We start from the raw sequence: 16,929 nt of genomic DNA, 5'->3' as shown, positions 1-16,929 counted from the left end.
TCACCCCTTTGGCAGTCCATTGCATACATTTAGACATGGTGTTTTCTCTCTGCTTTCTTATTTCTCAAACAACCCTATTTCTAAAAATTTTTGTAGCCATCCTGAAGCAGAGGGAGGGACGGAGGAGTGTGGCAAGCTGATAGGGTATGTGAGGTAAACCACAGGCAACAGCAGCTGGAGAGAGCAGTTTCTCTTACACCTGCATGGAAACCCAGACTATGGAGCTGCAGCCAACAGGTGGCAGTTGCACAAAGGACGTCCAGACAGGTTCACACGCACAGGGATCCATCAGCAGGGTCTGCAGCTGCCAGCATGCACGGAGTCTAACATGGAGAGTTGCTTTTGGTGAAAAATGGAAACCGAAGAGGAAGGGGGAGCAGAGGGCAGGGGAGAGAGAGAGAAGAAAATAGAAAAGAGGAAAAGGGAAAACTCCTCATTGGCCAGTGGGAAGAGAAGTGATGGGAGCCCCAGGCGAGCATAGACTCATAGAATCTCCTGGTTGGAAAAGACCTCTGAGATGACCAAGTCCAGCCATACCTATCAACTACTAAACCATATCTCTGAGCACCCCATCTACCTGTCTTTTAAATGTCTCCAGGGATGGTGAATCTACCACTTCCCTGGGTAGCCCATTCCAGTGCCTGACAACCCTTTCAGTGAAGAAGTACTTCCTGACATCCCATCTATACCACCCCTGGCGCAACTTAAGGCCATTGCCTCTTGTTCTATCACCAATTACCTGAGAGAAAAGACACACACCTACCTCGCTACAACCTCCTTTCAGGTAGCTGTAGAGAGCAATGAGGTCATCCCTCAGCCTCCTCTTCTCTAGACTAAACGACCCCAGTTCCCTCAGCTGCTCCTCAAGACTTGTTCTCCAGCACCTTCACCAGCTTTGTTGCCCTTCTCTGGACACGCTCCAGTGCTTCCATGTCCTTGTAGTGAGGGGCCCAAAACTGGACACAGTATTTGAGATGCAGCCTCACCAAAGCTGAGTACAGGGAAAGGATGACTTCCCTGCTCCTGCTGGCCACACTCTTCCTGATACAGGCCAGGATGCCATTGGCCTTTTTGGCCACCTGGGCACGCTGCTGGCTCATCCTTCCCAGTGCTCCCCTCAGTGCAGCAGGGTCAGCCCAGATAGTTCCTCCAGGAAGTACAGGAGTCTCACTGGGACCTGCTCAAACTGCTGTCGGTGGTTCCCGCTTGTGATGCTGTTATTGCTGACTGGTGCGTGCTGGCCAGGGCTGGTGTGTGCTGACCGACTGCTGCGCTCCCTGCACCTCTATTATTTGGGCCCCACACAGTCTGGGCAGGAGAAGCGGGGGAAAGGCAGGTGATTTTCATGCTGCTGCAGATGCTTCCTACAAGAACCCACCACAGCCACATTACTGGCTTCGCTGTGGTAAGGCCATAAGAACGACAGCGCGAGAGCAAAGACATGAGAGCAAGGAGGGAAGATCCTGCCCCACGGGCATCTGGAGTGAGGGACCCCCTGCTGCCGGGGAAGGCCGGCTGCACCCGCACACTGGAGCTTCTGGGCAGCACAAAGGCACCTGAGGCAACGGGGTGGCAAGTGCACACGCTCAGGGGCACCGGTCACTTGTGATCCACTATATGCTCAAATGGTTGGAGCTGATGTATCCCAAGAGTTGTTGCTCCTCCCTGATGGTAAAGATTGCAGGTTGAACACTGCAGGGCGTTCCCTATGTGTGCCGGCATTTCTGAACAATAAACTGGTTTAAAGCAAGACTCTCTACTGGCTCTGAGGATCATGAAGCTTGATTTCTTCTAAGCCTTCCACACTGACATGGGTGCAGCATTTTCAGAGGATTTCCCATAAAGCATACACAATTTTCATTCTATACCTGGACAACAACGGCAAAATGTATTATTTTGAAATAACAATTTTGAAAGTAATTAAGATATTTAACTAGAGAAGTACTTTCAAAAATTCATCATCCTTAAGGAGGCCAAGGTGGAGGAATATGGGCAGGATTCTGAACCTACCCATGGCTTCCTCTGCAACTCTTTGCGTGGGATAAGAGTAAACACCGAGTACTGTAACTATAGGCAAATAAATAAAATAAACCATATAAAGAAAACAAACCAGCAAATCTTCCTCTACAGACAACTGTATGACTAATCCTGTGCTTTTGGACTTCAACAGTTATTAGATCTGAGAGTAGGTCCTCACAAATCATTCTGTGCGTTACTTAAAAATTAAAGCCAAGCTAAAAGGAATTTTGCGTAAAGCAAAGGCAACTAAAACACCAGTTCCATGGGGGCAACAGGACTGGCCACTGTCAGCTCTCAGAAGAAAGAGATGTTCCTGCCCCAGAGAGCCTACAATCCGTGGGGAGGCAGATGAATGCCAACAGATGGAGGAACCCAGGGAAACAAAGAGAATATATCGCTTGGCATGCGAGGCAATGTTCTCAGCTCACTCACAGTCAGATTGTTTCCAAATTTTTGTAGGCGTTGCAGCAAAGCACAGTGTTAAGGAGGGATGTGAAGGTGGTTAATGACTTTTAAGATGAGAAAGCAGGCAAGGAACAGGAACAATGTTAGTCATATTGTTGCATTACACAGTAATGTCTTTGTGTAGCACAAAATTAAGGAGATGTATGGGAATACGCTGATGGCAGAAGTAGGAAATACAGTCAGTAAAAGAAGACCGCAATACTGTGTAGGTGAGCTGAGGCACAGACTGACGACTGCAGATAGCTCAGTCCTCAAAGTCATCTAAGGTTACAGATAGAGAGCAGCAAGGGATTGTGTTGCTCAGGCTTATGGAGTTACCTTTGAAGTAGCTTAAACTCCTCATTTGCTGAGAATTGACTCATTCACTTCCCACAGCTCCACTGCCAAGTGGTTACTCCAGTATTTGCAGCCTTCCTACCCATAGTGCTTTGATGCCATTGAGGGATGAAATAATAGACAAAAATTTAACAGCAAAAGATTTAATAGCAGAAAATCAAGTTAATTTCTGCTACAGAGAAAGAACTTCTGTCATGAAAGAAAATTTTGTGTTAGAAAATGCTGCAGTTTGTATCTGTTACAAATTAGAGGGCAAAAAAAAAAAAAAAAAATCCTGGAATTTTTTTAAAGTATTTCCAAAGCAAAGGCGGGTAAGCGCTCCTGTCACTGGCAGTCACATAGGCACAGTGCAAAGGCACTAGCACAGCCCATCTGGAACCCAGTTCTGGTCAAGCAGGGCTGGATCCCTCTCCTAACTCCAGACGTGGCTAGCACAGATGCCTGCCTCGGAACTAGTTGCTCTAAACTCCCACAGTAATTTACCTATTTTAGATGTTTATGCTAAGATCAGGGAAAGAAGTGATGCTTGACAGTAGAGTGAGGTAATACAGCTAACGCAGACATCAATATCGTAAATACAGACAGTCATGTGAACCACACCCACTACAGCTACAAGGATGACCAAAGCAAATTACATTATGGATTACAAGAAGAAGCTACAAAAAATGTTTAACCTCACAAAAGGAGGATCGTCAAACCCTTTCTATCTTCTTAGATACTGATGAGTAGTGATGATGTCCTTGGACACTGATTTTTGCCTCGTTCCCCAACTCCTGGATGCAGTCCATAGCTCTGCTTCATCTCCCCTCGCTCAGGGGAGATCTTCATAGAGGGAAAGCAACGCTGGTAAAACTGAGTGGCCAGCTACACATGGAAAAGCCAACACAAGAAGGACTGCATTTAAGGCTCTGCTGTAAGTACAGCATCTTTGGAGGGACCATCTCCAATGTCCCCGTAGACAGTCATCGTCCTATAGAACATTGCCAGTCCTGACTGCTACTGATCCATGAGCAATCAGTTGGGTGAACAAACTCACTGACAGTTTTTCTGTAGCTAATCTGTGTACTAATACAGAGGTACTTACTAATTTTAAAACTGAAAACCAAAAAGACCCCACCAAAATGAAAAAGACACCAACCTCAAACCAAGACTATAAACAATGGCCATTAATAGAGAGACTTGAGGTCAAGTCTGAAGATCTTAGTGGAAGCTAGCATCTTTCAAAAAGGTGCCACTACACTCATGCCAGCCCCTGGCAAATTTGATGTTTGAGTCCACCTTAATGATTTGTACAACCTTGTTGTGGATGGAGTGAGAGATCTACTTCACTTGTAAGGGAGAAGCAATATATTTAATTGACATAAAGTAGTGCATCATTGAAGTTCAATAGTAAATGCGACAGTGGTCTGACAAAATTCAATGGTGAGGTTAACTTAATTATTTACTGTATAGAGGAACAAAACTGTCAGGGAGACCCTCCCGTTGAGTCTTGAGGTTCAGAGTGGAACCCCTTGCTTTCTAAACTCCTTCTCAGAGAGGAGTCTAGGTGTGCCAGGATCCAGTCCTAGTCCCAGACCTGGTCAATGGTTCATGTCTAAAGGATTATACATGTGCAGTCAATCCTTTATAACGCTTAGATAGGATTCCAAAGTTTCCCTGCTTATTTCCAATTCACTTACCAAGTATCTGACGCCATAAGGACTCTCTCAACCGTGAGTAGCAACCTTGAGAGACATCCCTATTCAAGGGAAGATCGTGGTGCACAGCCCACTGTCGTTTCAGGAGAGCCCAAGGGGGTCTGGGCTGTCCACTAGTTATGGAGTAAGATGATTGATTTATTTGCATACCAGTCGTATTTTGGTCAGCGCATGCTCAGCAAGCCCTCAGCTGTCAATCAAGATATATAGCCCTTAGCTATTCTGTTGTTATCTGCCTCCCAAGAGTTCAACTTAAGCCAGATGGAGCCATCATGACCACCACTGGTGGCTAAGCAGAAGGATGGGAGCGGGAGCACATCGCCAGAAACTGCAGAATCTGTAGGCTGGACTGCAACAGAAAACTGGTGTAGCAGATATGGGCAGCAAGAAGTCTGTCCACCTTTGCTGTGCAAGTAACACCGCACTGCAAGCACTTCCCTCTCGTGTCATTTGCTTAATACCCACTCCTGGAAAGTGGGTCGAGCGTTTAAAACACACAGCAGAGTGAATAATGGCTGGGTTTTTTTGAGCAATGCCCTGTTGCTTCCGAGGCAGTTTCAGAAATCAACCAGCACCACACACTACCGGAGAAGCTGGAACACTAAGAGCCGTACTCAGTGGCCTGGTTATCTATTGTTCTGGGAAGGGTCATATCTGGCAGGCAGCACAAGGACTTCCAGTAGAGGTCCAGGGTCTCAGTTAACCCTGGAAACAGTCGGCAATGGAGCTCCCTTTTTCTTACAAGTGTAATGCACTGTCTTGCGATGATCCCTGTATTCAGAGCAGGTACCAACCTCTTCAGCAAGGTAGCACACTGAAAGGACACGCAATGAAATCCTGACAGTTTGAGAAGAAGGTGGGTATCATCATTTAACATAGTGTCATTTTTCATCTACCAAGGGACTGCTGATTTGACCAGGGAAGCCCATAGCACACCCGTGGATATATCTCGACACCTAAGACTCGCAAGACACATCATTACTCAAGAGCACACACGTTCCTGTGGTTGTGTGAGCCAATCCAAGGCAGTCTATTATTTGTTGCTCTGAAGGAGTGACATACAGTGGCTGCTGTTTTGCAAAGAAACAAGGCATTAGGCTCTTTCCTGCAAACAGCCTGCAATTTCCTTTCCATTTAGAAGAGATGGAGCACAGAGGGGTGAGCTTGTTACAGAGCAAGGCATGTCCTCTCACTCTGCTCTGCTCCCCAAAGCCCACTAAAATGGGTATCTACACCAAAACACCCACCAGATATTGGCTCCTGTGCCAGGCTGAACATGTGTTCCTGGCTAGCCAGTCCTCAGTGGGTGTTTCTCACTGTGAGAGTTGATATGAGAAATTACATTACAATCTGTGATGAGAACTCCACGTTGTGTCCTTTGCTGCTTCTGTGGCTGATGAGACAAAAAGATGGACTGTCAGACTCCATGTCCTCATAGGCAACCCTAACTCCATCTGCAGAGGGTCCCAGATCATGACAGGCTCCATCAGTGTCCCAGGTATCTTCTACAGCTTGATACACACTGTACAGCTATACTGACGTGTGTAGGGTTGGAACCTGCCCAACTCATGTATACACACAGCCCAGAGACTTTTGAATTTGAACCACTTGTTCGTAAAAAGCTGAACAGACCACTCCCAGCAGTTCTGTATTCTTGCTGGGAAATTTTCTCATCAGTAAAACTGTGCACACGAGCAGGTGCATATGCAGCTATTGCACAGGTTTCCTCCTCCTCTACATCCCACATTGCAACCCTGTTACTCACGTGCCAAATCTTCACTGTGAATCACACAAATGAGAGCTTAAGAAGCAGCCTTCTGACATGTAACTCCAGAAGTGCAAGTATTTGGGTTTGGAAGCTAAGGATAGAGGTCACGAGATCTCCTGTGATGCCTGTGAATGACTGGGAGGCTTGCAAAGGACTGCCATATATTATGTATAGGAAAGACTCTAACATACAGTCTGTCGTGCTTTTCTGTAGCTAGGGACATTTTAAACTTGTTTCAAAGCACAGACATGGGGTGAAAAAACAGCCAGAGTAGGGAAGTTTGGGTTACCAGGACACTAGAATGGAAAAGGATTCATTATGAGAAGATAATATATATAAATTCAAAGCATGACCACAATTTTGGTTCTAATTCTAAAGCACTGATTTACAACAGAAGTACAAAATTTCACTCAATAATTTTTCACTGGTACCTCTCTGTTCTTTACAAACAAAATTTCCAGATAGTAAAAATGTGTGGGTTACTATGCTCCATATGGCTTCATAAATTGTGAGTCATGAATCCTACAAAGACAGTTTGTGGGGTTTTTTTCCTCTTCCCTTTTTTTTTTTTTAAATTTTTTTTTTTTTAAACCACAACTCTAAAGGTCTACACTTCAAAGCACCTGATCAACCTTCCAAACAAATCTGTAGAATCTACTTTTTGGAAGGGCTGGAACTTGTTCTACATGTGATCACACTTTAAATGAATCTGGAGCTATTATCAAAACATAGAATTTTACTGACATTTACCATTCCTGCAGAAGCAAATGTATCTGAACATCAAGGCGTTCTGAAGTCTTCCTTAGTGGTCTGCTAGGAAAGTTAATTACATTTAGTGGTAATGGATATCTAGATCGATAGCATCCAAATATGGTTTCTTATTTAGAAACTGTAAATTCTTTGATCCATCCTTGCAGATATAAAGGCCTGAACATACACTGCTCTATGCTGCTGGTTTCCAATACAACAGGCTAATGAATTAGTCCATCCAAAACACAAAAAGGTCTGTAAATTCTTTTGTAAGACTTTAAACTGCAGTATAAAAATACATAAATTACTGGAGCCTTCCAAGTATGACAGAAAATGCTTCAAAGCTTTAAATCAGATTACACAGCTTTAGTGGGAACCTTGCTGGTTGAATTTCTGTTCTTGCACAGTTTCTGACATGTCCCCTCGTTTTGTTTCCTTGTAATTGCCTTCACATTGCCAATTAGGTATGTTTCCCATCCCTTACTCTCCATACAGCTATTTAAATGTTCTAAACCCTTAAAGAGACATCTATTATTTCTGGCATGGCATTGTGCCAGCACAGTGGCAGCTATTTAACACAACTGGTAATCTGTTTTTAGGCATAATCCTGCGTAAAGATACATGTTTTATGGTGTGAATTCTCTAGCTGAACACTGGAAGATTCTTTCATCAATTTAAGAAGAGGGCAAAACAATCTATGCAGGAAAAAAAAGCATGAAAAATACATTAATCAAAAGAGTAGTGTTTCTGTAACATTTATTTTTTCATTAGGTAGTCTTTATTCTGATTAAGTGTTGTGGCTGTCTGACTGTGAGACCAAGCAGAAATGATTGAAACAGAATTCAAATTACCTAGGAGTGGAAAACAAAACAAGAGGGGAACAGGAGTGAACATCTGCATGATGCACTGGACTTAGCACAGAGTTCTCTCTTCAGAGTTCGCATTTCCCTTGGCACAACCCTAACAGCTCACTAGGACCATATGGTATTCACCAAAGAGCTCTAAACCAACTGAAGGATGAAATAACACAACTGCGAGCTGTGGTGTGTAACCTCTCACCAGGAACTGTCTCAGTGTCAGGGGCTGGGATGGTGGTGAAATGGCTAATTTTTACAAAGGATTCCAGGGGTGACGTGAGGAACTACAGACCAGTGAACCTGATATCCTCATTCAGTAAACCAGTAGGGACCATTGCAAGGAACGGAATGAGCAGATGCATGGAAAAATACATTGGGAAGCACTCCATTAAGCTTCTGTAAAGGGAAGACATACTTCACAAGCCTATTGGCACTTTTTTGAGGAATCAACAAATAAGTGTACAAGTTCCACTAAAGTGCATTTTTAAAATTCATTGGAAAAAACCAAGCTCTTAAAAAAGACGTCTCATGGGCTAAGAAGTTCCTCATTTGAATGAATAAGCAATTAAAAGATACGAAAGAATGCAGAGTTTTCCCCCTGGAAGGAAATCACCAACACAATCCTATGGGACTTTATGCCAGGATCTGTGCTGCTCAGCAAAGTCCTAAATGACCTGGAAAAGGTGATGAATAATGGGGGAAGAGAGACTGCTGATTCCACTACGTTTATCACGGGGACTAAAATTGAAAGCTGACGGTGCAGAGCTGCAGAAGAGCACTATGACCATGAACAACTTGTGATAAAATGTCAGATGAAATTCCATGTAGGGTGTTTCAAACTGGTGCACATAATTACATAAACTGATAAGGACTGTTCAGGAATGAAATAACAGTTCCATGACCATGTCAGCTCAGCACCCAGTACAGGGTCAAAAAAGCAGCCAAATTTATTTGGAAAGGACTAGAGAACTAATCAAAGCACACTTCAAAAAATGCATGGTGAACCTGTATTTTTAAAAACGTGGGCAGTTTTGGTCCTCCTATCTCCAAAAGGAGGAAGCAGACTCAAAAAACATAGGAGTAACAAAAAGGAGGAAAAGTTTCTTTATGAAGAAAGAGCAAACAGGACTCTTCAAGTTGGATGTGTCCATTCATTCTTCCCTGCTTCCTTACCTGCTTTACATGTCTTCCTCTCCTCCCACATTACTGTGTTCTTACCAACACTTCCATAGTCTTCCCAGACCTGCAGACAAATGGAGGGTTTGAAATACAAGGCTTCCTCCGACCTTCCCATACTCCTTCTCCATGGCAGGAAATGCGTAAGGATTCACTGTTCCCCTCTCCGCCCCAAAATACAAAGGAAAAAAATTCTTATTTGAGTTTTTTTTATCGTCTTCCTGCATCACAAGATTTTTACTGATTATCAGACATGGACTTCTCCAGTTTGGAGGCAGACAGAGTGCTTTCAGTGCACGGCTTCTCTGTGAATTAGGTGCTGCTGTGACTGATTGTCCCACCTTGAAGTTACTTTCAGAGCAGATTGCAAACTCCTCCCATTTCACAGCTTATAGAAATCTCAGATAACTGCTTTTCCCTGATATCGAGGTGGTGCTACTAGTTAAACATGCTTCAGTCTTACCTCTCAATAATAGGAAATTTGTGCCAACTTTATTTGGAAACTGGAGCACAGGTACTACAGAATTACACAAACTGATAAGGACCGGGCGTCCTATCCTGTCACTAATAGCCAGGGTCAGCAAATGCCCTAGGTGCTTCATCTTAAAATTCAGCTCTGACCAGCTTTTGACTCTGATGGAAAACTGACTCCAACTTGAGAGATATATGCATGGATTCCCACTCATCTGAGCCAAAGACAGACACACAGTTACTGAGAGGATGGGTGTACAGTTCAGTTCAGGAGGAACAGGACTGACGGGCTGTGGACTTTCCATGAGGTGCATATCAATTAATTCTTATGAACTTCTATAAAAAAGCCTTTCCCTGCCAGAGACAATTTGGTTTTCACACTGGTCTACAGGAAGTGTCCAATTATACAGATTATGCAGAATCCTCCTTTGCTTGGTTCCCTACAGTCTGAAGCACTGATCTGCGTTTAATTAGTGTCACATATTTCTGTGAACATTAAAAACTCGGTGGAGTGTAGCATTGTGGAAAAAAGATTGCCAGTCACTCTAAAATGCAAAGCACAACCAAGGGAGGGTGCTTTAATTTCAGATAGACAGCTGTAAAATTGCTTAGCAAAGATAGTTGGAAATTTGTTTGTATTTCTTCCCAATTGCAATGCAGAGGTGAATGGCTCTGTACTGATAAAGCCATCTGTCTTGTGGGTGCCTGGAGGAAGACTCTGCACCAAAGCAATATTGCCAGTTTTACAGTTAATATCCTGGTGCACAATACTCTTGAGCTGAGAGTTGGATCGCAGTAATTTCCGCTGCCTTAGGGCATACCAGAGAACAGCATGCTCCCTTGTAATGACTCTTGCTCACAAGCACAGGCTGCCAGATTGGGAAAGGGAATGAATGTCCCTACAGGGCATAATGGCAATGTGAGCACACCATTCCATGCACTGAGATAACATTCAGGTCCATGGACTCAGATTTGAACCCAGAGAAGAGAGGGAACAGCAACTGTGGGTAGAATGCTTTTATTGGGTACGTTTTTTAGATAACTTGCTTACCCTGGATATTCACAAAGAATAACCACAACAATTTAGGGGCTCAGGAAAAAAAAAAAGTGGCCAACACTGGCCTAATTTGGATTTCTAACAGATAGTTTTAGGGTTTTTGTAGTATTAAAAGGTTCTTTTCAGACTTCTTTGGTTTGCTTCAAACAAAATACCATGCAAGAGACTGCTGTACAAATTATCTAACATTTCTGGATACCGGTAATTCCTACGATTTGGATTAGCCTTGGACCACTGGAGCTACATCAAAGTTGACAGAGAGGACCCCAAGTTATTATTCAAAAAATTAATTACCCTCTTCGAGATACTTGCTCAATGCCATCTCATCTTTGTGATTTTTATCTCCCAAGCTTCCCACCACTCTCATACAACAGTGCAAATCTCAGGTTATCTACAAGAACATTGTTGAGCATAGCAAAGGAGCCTGTGAATCACCACTGCAACCCACAAGGGAAAAGCTGCTTTCACGTAGACCCATCTCTCCTTCCCTCCTGTTCACACCACCTTGGTAAGTCACGCTCTTAGCTGCTTCCCAGTATCTGCCCATGTTCAGATTCTCATTCTATGATACCTGCAAGGTAGTTTGAACCTGCTTTTCACTCTGTGAAACAGAGCAAGGCCTTGCAAATTAGGGAGAAAGCAGATGGGCATTGGACTTCTAGAAACACAACAGTCAGCTAAGCCTTTGTGTCCCAGGTACCCTGACAAGGACACCTGAAATGTTTTTTGGCTTGACATTGAACTTTGATGTTTTTTGCTTATGCATAAGGGAATCAGACTGAAAGACTAAATGCTGCCAGGGCATTTTGACAGAAACACTGTTACTTCTCTACAGCTTCCAGTGTAGGGGACAGTTAAGGAACTTTCTGGAATCCTACAAAGCATGTTCTGAGTTAGCACAGAATCAGAACCCGGGAGCCAGAGGCTCTATACTGTTTGCAGGTGAGGGGTTTATACAGCCACAGGTCAGATTTTGGCTAGGGCAATGGGAATTTCCTCAAATAAAGCAGCAGAACTGTATTCACCAGCTTTACTCACACTAAGAAAACAAATCAGTGTATTGCTCTGAATATCTCTTATCTTTGGCTCTTTTTCTTTTGCAATTTCTTGTACAAAATACTTCAGTTCTCTCTTCCACTTCTGAACTGTGGGCTCCTGCAGCTGGTGCAGGAGTGGTACTTCCAGTTGCAAGTTGTTTTGAAATCCTTTTCCTTTCATGTTTAGCTCCTGTACTAACTGGCCCTACTGTGACTTTGCTGGTTACTGCACTGCTATGCTGTTATTACTCCTTTGTTTTTCCATTGTGTAGCTTTGGGGCCAGCCTGTGACACAGTCTTGACCAAAGGGAACATGAGGGCGATGAACCACTGCAATGAAGTGGGAATCGCACCGGTGGTTCTGTCTCATACAAGGATCCTCCTGAATCTGCTCCTGCTTCTCTTGGACTCTCTGTCAGAGAGTAACTGGGACCTCTCTCTGCCATTTCTAGCTCCGACAGAAAATGTTAACACTGCCTGCATTTGGATTCATGATACCAACTGCAATTTGTCACTCCATGAGCAGCAGAAGTTGTGAGACTAAGCGGAAGTTCGATGAATATCTCTGATGAATCCTTACACTGGTCTCCAACAATAGCTTAGGTTTTAGAAAATGTTTAGACAGTTAATGCTGATACTGACAGTTAACACATCTGTGCTACGGCCTGGAAATCTGCTCAGAGAACTACTTCTGTAAAGAACTGAAAAATTGCATATCCCACTATACAACTGTGAATGCAACTTCTTAAGTAAACTTCAAGGCCAGGCTGGATGAGGTTCTGAGCAACCTGGTCTAGTGGAAGGTGTCCCTGCTGATGGCAGGGGGGTTGGAACTAGATGATCTTTAAGGTCCCTTCCAACCCAAACCATTCTATGATTCTAAATCTCAAACTTGTTTTTTTCATCAGTAGTTAATGAACTTATTGCAAGGAACTTCCTTCAGTTACCAGCTATTCTTCTTCCCCTTAAACATACTCTAAACCACAATTCTATAGTTTTTTGTACAGTGTCTTTAGCTTGGACTTTTATCCTTACCTAAAAAAATTAAAGCTTGTCCTTGTAGAAAACTGAAGAAATACTTGTTGACAGCAGCAGACAACCATTACACTTTGTGATATTCAGACTCCTATGAAGTTACCTAGTGCCACGTGACTTTCTGGTCAAAACAAAAAAACCCATGCAAGACAATAAAGCAAGATGTTAAATATATTAGAAATCCGCTAGATGATCTCAGTTTTCTGTTTTCAAAAAGAAGGTATAAATAAGGAATGGTGACTGAATGATGTTATGTCTCTTCGGATCTCATAAAGATTAGTACTAGTACTCAACACTGTACAGCATTTTTATTAATGTTCTGTAAGTAAACATATAATCATTGCTGGTAAAACTGGCAGATGACACCAAGATTAGCAGATAGTCAATACTAATGAAAGCAGTACAGGCACACAGAACAATCCATCATTTACCAATCTAGACATAATCAAGGAAAATTAATGTTAATATGGCCAAACAGAAAGTCTGACATTTAAGAACAAGAAGTACAGAATCAAGGACTAAATCCTAGAAAGCAATACATTTCAAGAGTACTTGTCTACTCTGATAAATAATTCAACTTGGACTCCCTATACAATCCTACGGCTAAAAGCAGACCCACAAACAACGGAGTAGTGAGTATGAAAGCTGTCACTGCTGAGATTTCAAATGACGTTCTATGTGCAGTTCCAGCACCCTTGTTCTCTAAATGGTGAGGAAAAAGAATGGAAGGAATGTACAAGAGAGCCACAAAAACAATTTCAAGGCTGCAGAAAATGCCTTAAAGCAAATAATTTAAAGAGATAATGTTTAGGGTAGCAAAAAGGAGGTTGCATTGTAGGTTGATCACAGTGTTCAAAAACTCACAGACAAAATAGTGGCTAGCGAGCATACCAAGAACTCATGGCTGAGAGTTAAATCTAGAAGTTAAATTCAAATTCAAAATAAGGCATGCGTTTCTAACCATAAGAGTGACTGAGTACCGGAATAAATGACCAGAGAAGGGGCTAAGTCTTCATTTCTTGATGTCTTTAAATCAAGCTTTCCTGTCTCTGCAGAAGACTTGCTTTATCAAAAACCACAAATTGTGCTTCTGTCAGACTCAAGTTACTGGTCTTCACCCTGAAGTGAAAGGAAAATTTATGATGAGGGATCTAGATGGGGTCAGAGAAGATAATCTTATGTCCTTTTTAGTCTTATCCTCAATGAATCTATCAATATCTGAGTACAGAGAAAAAAAATTCTGAGTGACTTTTACCATCTGGATAACAATGTGATGTGTGCAGACTGCAAATCATCCAGTAACAAATATACGACAGAAACTATCGAGATGAATATATTCTTCCAACGCCTTCTAATTTAGAAATTCAGAGTTATTTAATATTTTACACATTAATTTTATACTGGGTAATTGAATTAATGTGAAAGGGTTAAGCAGACAGGCTAATAAAACACTGTGCCATGTACTCAGCTTAATGTGGTTGGAAAAATCAATGCACTTTGGTCTGTCAGTTAGCAATCACAGATTTAATTGAATAACATGTCAAGTATTTTAAACTGTTTACCAATGTAAATAGAATCTAGCACTATAGTAATGGTAATAAGCTAGGATGCTTTCCCTGAATTCCAATCAGATTTGAACATGACCTTCATTTTAAGCTCCAAGATGCCAGATAGAGATCAAACAGCTATCATTATGTCTATAGTTTGGTGATTACTCCTGTGATTCTGAAAAAAAATATATTTGCTATTGATTCACTCTCTAGAACACAAGTAATGGGTAATCAGTTTGATATTCCTAGCAATGGCTACTCCTTCTCTGTGCACTTCTATTCGCTTCCACTTTGTTATTGTTACTGGGAGGAGGAATCAATCACAAAGCAATCTTTTACTGAGCCTATCTGAGAAGTGGTGGAGGCCAATTTGTGCATGATTCCATGAAGGGAACAAGAGGAAGAGCAGGAGAAGCACCTCCTCAGTTTGTATTGGACAAGTTCTGAGCACAGCTGTTCAACAGCTCCTTTCTCTTCCTCTTCTTCTCCCTTTTACCACTACCAGGCAATGGCTTCCCAATAGAAGATAAGAAAGCAGCAAGGAGGAGGGGCTCACAGCCCTGTCCAAGCTGAAGGAGCTTGCCACTGCCAGACCAGCACCAGGAATAGGTAATGTTTTGGTCATGCAGCAAGTACATCCCCGTCCCTTTCTCAGATGTGGTAAATAAATTTTTTTTTTTTTTACAAGATCCAGATGCCTGCAATGCAGATGTTTCCATCTAACCTACCTGTTTATGCTCCCATAACAGTCAACATAAGGACATAAGTTCTCCTACTTGTACTACTGTTCTTATCCTAAAATTGATGTCTAAAAGCAATCAGTTATATTGGGCTGTACAAGTATGTATTTCATCCCAATGATTATAAAGTTCTTTAGCATGGGCAGCTCAGATGGAAACATCTACACTGTAGACATGTGAAGTTAGCAGAAATGAATCCCACCCTGCATGCCTTCAAGATCCCCTTAGCAAGCTGCAGATGAACACTTTGTCCAAAGTGTCTGCTAGGGAGAACCAGGTCCCTGTTTTACCAGACTGATCACATAAGCAATGTAAAATTATTATGTTATTTTTAACTATCAACAGCCTTGCTCATGTGTTCTAGCATGTTCTTGATTGTAGTTAAGTCTACTACATTCCTCCAGCACATGGGCACCTCAGATGTAATAGAAACTCACTGTGCTGGGTGCTGTGCAGCAGGGCAATCCATGCATCAAATTGCTACTAGTTTAAGAAAGGAAAAAAACAGATGAGAAAATAGGCAGATTGATGTGGGAGTACCAGATACAATAAGGTAATATTAGTCAGCACAGTAGGCAGTTGTCTTAGCACTCTACTGACCTAGCTGTTGCCAAGCTTTTGGGGAGCATCATGGCAAAGCAGAGTTTTAAAGAAGGGAAGGAAAACAATAGACTGCTCTGTAGAGAGCTGTGGAAGGCATTGTGGGAAAAAGCACAAATGTGTTAATCTGAAAATGTAGCAAAAGTGGGTGATGGAAGCTACTACCAGAGGCTGAGGGGATGGTGGGATCATCTGTGTGCCAACTGAGGGACTGAGAAGACTGGCAAAGATCTTGAGAGTGAAGAAACCAGCCTCTAGTTGATGCAACAGAAAATAATATTCAACCACAGATTTAAACCTTCTCCATTTTTGTAGAGTCCTCTTCAACCTTAGACAACACTTTTTATTTGCATTATATGTATCCTAAAACAGGATGTAGTGTTGCAGTAATAATGTAAAAGGGAACTACAGCTTGCTTATACATTTTACAAATGTACACAGTTCATTAAAATGACTACAAACTATTAAATACTACAAAGTAAAGCATTCAACTTGGAGAAAGTCCTTATTAAAGCTATATATTTGAACCGTGACTGACTGTGGTGCATATACACTGTTTTCAAATAATCATATAGTTTTTTCCTAGATCATTAAGAGACAGGAAACATATATAGCATTTTTAAATTTCTGCTTTTTCTTTATACTTCAATAGTGGTTTTCCCCCATGCCTTATTTCAGCTTATATCTAGCTGTTTAAAAATAAAAGGGTTTTTTTCATCTAAGGAAAACATATATTGAAAATTGTGAAATACTCAGACATAATTAGCCTACTCAACAAAATTTACTCAGATGCAATGCAGAGGATGAAGTAGTTAACACTGAAGCTAAATTAGCTGCATGAACACTACAATGCAGCCATCCTTAGATGCAGTCTAGGACTGAAGCAATTAATCACAAAATCTACAAAGCTATAACCTGAGGTTTGCCTAAATATAATGCATTTTTACAGCTTGCTGTTTTTTTCACTACCACTCTTTGTTATTTTACTTAATGTGTAGCACACTATACAAGCATAACACACACCACTTTCCACACTATGTCTGTGGACTGGTTTTATTACCATATATTACTGGGTGAAATACCAGATATTACTGGGTGAAATGTTTCCTTTGGTCAAAGACAGCTTAACTATTTTCTGCCTTCATGCTGCCACTCACCACTTTTTTCCTTCCTTGTCTTTTTTTGTTTTTTGAAAGTCTGTTTTTTTCCCAGATGTCATTTCAGAGATTCAGCCTACTGAGTAGGAACCCCCTGCACTGATGCAGGGGAGAAAAGCCAGCTGTCATAGAAAACACATTAAGGAATTTATAACTCTACATGATTGTAAAGTACTATATAAAATATTGCACCACTTATGAAGCAGTAAAAATC

The sequence above is a fragment of the Antrostomus carolinensis genome, unplaced genomic scaffold (genome assembly GCF_000700745.2).
Source record: "Antrostomus carolinensis isolate BGI_N321 unplaced genomic scaffold, ASM70074v2 scaffold34968, whole genome shotgun sequence".
Lineage (NCBI taxonomy): Eukaryota > Metazoa > Chordata > Aves > Caprimulgiformes > Caprimulgidae > Antrostomus > Antrostomus carolinensis.
The sequence above is the reverse complement of the archived record's forward strand: the minus strand, read 5'-3'. Positions refer to the sequence as shown.